This window comes from Vigna angularis, chromosome 10 (genome assembly GCF_016808095.1).
Source record: "Vigna angularis cultivar LongXiaoDou No.4 chromosome 10, ASM1680809v1, whole genome shotgun sequence".
Taxonomy (NCBI): Eukaryota; Viridiplantae; Streptophyta; class Magnoliopsida; order Fabales; family Fabaceae; genus Vigna; species Vigna angularis.
In genome coordinates this window covers 14,277,705-14,281,524 of record NC_068979.1, presented here as the reverse complement: position 1 = coordinate 14,281,524, position 3,820 = coordinate 14,277,705, and the positions used below count along the sequence as shown (strand labels likewise).

Here is a 3,820-nt window from a genome sequence, read left to right as displayed (position 1 = left end):
ATACCTTTGGACTTCTCCCCTCATGTGGGGCCAAAAGAATTTTTCTTTTAGCATGCTTAAGGTTTTATCAACCCCAAAATGCCCCATCAACCCTCCCTCATGCATCTCTTTGACAAGGAGTTTTCTTTGTGAACCTTGGGGTATACAAATTTTGCCCTCTTTAAAAAGATACCCATCTCTCACATAGAATCCTCCTTGTGGTTTTTGCAAACATTCCTCATATAAAGTAGCAAACTCACTATCTTGAGTATATAATTCTTTTATGTTATCAAACCCTAGAATTTGAGCTCCTAAAGTGGCTAGTAAAATATTTCTCCTTGACAAAGCATCCACAACTATATTAGACTTCCCTTTCTTGTATTTGATAACATAAGTGAATTGTTCAATGAATTCAAGCCACTTAGCATGTCTCTTTTGCAACTTGTGTTGGCTCTTCAAATATTTTAGTGATTCATGATCAGTATGAATAATAAACTCCTTGGAAACAAGATAATGTTCCCAAGTTTGAAGAGCCCTCACAAGAGCATAGAGATCTTTGTCATAGGTAGGGTAATTACAAGAAGCACCATGAAGTTTTTCACTAAAATAAGCAATTGGGTGGCCTTCTTGTAATAACACAGCACCTATTCCATGTCCAGAAGCATCACATTCTAACTCAAAAGTTTTGGCAAAATTTGGACGAGCTAGAATGGGAGATTGAGAGAGCTTCTCTTTAAGTAACTCAAAAGCCTTTTGTTGTTTTTCTCCCCAAGTGAATGTAACATTCTTTTTCACCAACTCATTGAGAGGTGAAGCTAGACTAGAGAAGTTAGGCACAAATCTTCTATAAAAGCTTGCTAATCCATGAAAACTCCTAACTTCTCCTACATTCTTTGGAATTGGCCACTCTTGGATGGCCTTTATTTTTTCAGGATCAACATGGACCCCTCTTTTAGTGACTACAAAACCTAGAAAGATGACACTATCAACACAAAAGGTGCATTTGTCAAGATTTGCAAACAATTTATTGGTTCTAAGAATTATTAGAACAACTCTCAAATGTTTTTCATGATTTTGCAAATCTAGACTATATACCAATATGTCATCAAAATAAACAACTACAAACTTCCCAATGCAATCTCTTAAAACATGATTCATAAGTCTCATGAATGTACCTGGGGCATTTGTAAGACCAAAAGGCATTACCAGCCACTCATATAACCCAAACTTAGTCTTAAAAGCAGTTTTCCACTCATCACCTTCTTTGATTCGAATTTTGTGATATCCGCTCTTAAGATCTATTTTTGAGAAAATTTGAGCCCCATGTAATTCATCCAACATATCATCAAGTCTAGGGATGGGCTGTCTATACTTTATTGTGATGTTGTTGATAGCCCTACAATCACAACACATGCACCACTTCCTATCCTTTTTGGGCACCAACAACACAGGGGCTTAGGCTCTTTTGAACCAAACCCTTATCTAGTAACTCTTGGACTTATGACTCAAACTCTTTGGTTTCTTGGGGATTAGTCCTATAGGCAGGCGGTTAGGGGAAGGCGAAGGCCAGCGAACTGAAAGCACTGTTCCTACGACTGACCAAGTAGTTATAGAACCTTCGGAGACTGCTTCTGCCTCCGCTGCCTCTTCGTCGAAATCTCCGAAGTCTGACAAGTAGGTTTTATGATTCATACTTCGAAATTGCCGAAATTTCTTCTACTATTTATTTTTCCCTAATTTGTTATGTTTTTCTTCTATTAATTTCACTAATCCCGCCTGTGGTGAGTACTAAGTATGAATTCTGCATCATATAGCTAATAGCTTGCAGTACATTCGTGATTCAAAACCTGTTTGGTATTATATTTTAGGTAGTATGTGACGTACCAATCAACTTGTTCATGAACTAGTTAATTTTTTTTCTATTTAAAAAATTAAGTAGTTGCAACATCTCATCATTTGTAGTTATTCAAAATGTTATTTTCCTTGGTACTGAATTTTAGGGATGGGTTGTTTTCTTTATATGGTGTGTAGTTTTGTAAACATCAAAGTTAAATTCTTGATTGATTTTGATTCACCTGATGAATGATTAGGTTTATCAGTGTGTTATTGGGGATGAAGGGTGTTCTTTTTATAGGATTTCACTTGGACTCTCAGTGAAATTCAATCTCAGTGTGGAAGTTAATAACCTCAGTATATATCAAATCTGCCCAGAAAGATTACACGTCTTGAGTTTTGAGCCAATTCTCTCCCACAAATAATGATTCTCTGCTTCTTCTTCTTCTTTTTCTTTTTTAAATTTAGTTGCAATGGGGTTTACTGTTTTAATTATTTTATTTTTCTCTTGCAGTGACATTGTGTCTAATAATCCTAAAAACGTATTCTACTTACCTTTCCTTATATGGAAGAACTTAAAAGATGAAATTATATTTAATTTATGTCAGCTGAAGCTTTGTTATGCCTAGTGCCAAGAGTTTTGTTCTTTGTTTCAGAGATAAAACTTGTGGAAGTTCCAGAAATGAACTATACATCTGATGATCAACCCAATCCCCATGGTGAAATTTGTGTCAGGGGTCCCATTGTTTTTCGAGGTTATCACAAATATGAAACTCAGACGTAACTACCTTTCACGCTATGTGCTTCTGAATGAAATTTACCTTGTCATATTTGAAACTACTTGATTTTCAATCCAATTGTGCAGGAGAGAAGTCATTGATGAAGATGGATGGCTTCATACCGGAGATATTGGAACGTGGTTACCTGGTGGTAGACTAAAAATTATTGACAGGTGAGATAGCATCATTCTAATTACTAGTTATAATCCATAATTAATATGATACACGCGGCTTCTTAACATATCACCTGGCATTAGATTGAATCTTTGTTTAACCTTACGCTGCAAGTATGCTCTGTTCAATGAGTAGACTTGAATGGCACTTTACAGAGTGAACTTGCTATGTGCCATTGTATTTTGTCAGTGAGTTCTGTTGCTATGAGACTTATAATTGCATACTGCCTCTATTTAACTTTTATAATTTATATATTTAACTTGTGTTGGATGGGCTTTGAGTCTTGACACCCCTAGATTCCTGTCTACTTACCCGACCCAGTTTTTACAACATTGATTGAAATTGTCAAGCATATGAATGAAAGCTTAAATTTTGTTACAGGAAGAAAAATATATTTAAGTTGGCTCAAGGCGAGTATATTGCTCCTGAGAAGATTGAAAATGTATATGCCAAATGCAAGTTTGTGGCGCAATACTTTGTATACGGTAAGGAAATAAATCAACACACAAATTTGGTGTGTGACCTTTGTATCCTCTCTCTTAGTTTACTCCTTGCTAGTTTATTGATGCTTCTTTTTTCATTTTTAGGTGATAGCCTAAATGCTTCTTTGGTAGCTGTTGTCTCAGTGGATCATGATGTCTTGAAAGCATGGGCCGCTTTAGAAGGCATAATGGTAGTATAAACTTTTAAAACTGTTTTTATATCTAATTGTACTTATTTTTTTTATTTTACCTTTTGTCAATCTATTTTAACTTATATTTTTGTCTAAATTTATTCACATGCAAACTTACATAATTTTGTGATATAGTAAAATTTTTGTTACATTCAGATTTAATAATCAAATTCAGATGTATCAAATGGTTTTAGTTTAACATCTCTACTGTAACTTGAACTATTCATTAGAATATTTTTTTAATTATATTATTTTATTTGTAGATCTTTAATGATTCATCTCCCATGAAAGTTGCAGACATTGAAGACATTAGAAGAAACTGAGCTTCTTTTATTTTAAGTGTTAGTAGAAACTTGGCTACAATTCAATAGTTTATGTATAC

General features: G+C 34.5%; 1 long non-coding RNA gene across 1 annotated transcript; it reads left to right on the top strand.

Moving 5' to 3' along the window:
• The first annotated feature begins 2,489 nt into the window (after positions 1-2,489).
• LOC108322819 (uncharacterized) lies at positions 2,490-3,435 on the top strand. The gene is made up of 4 exons (XR_001831622.2): positions 2,490-2,592; positions 2,678-2,764; positions 3,147-3,250; positions 3,353-3,435. It is a non-coding gene; the product is annotated as an uncharacterized LOC108322819 (long non-coding RNA).
• Positions 3,436-3,820: the final 385 nt, after the last annotated feature.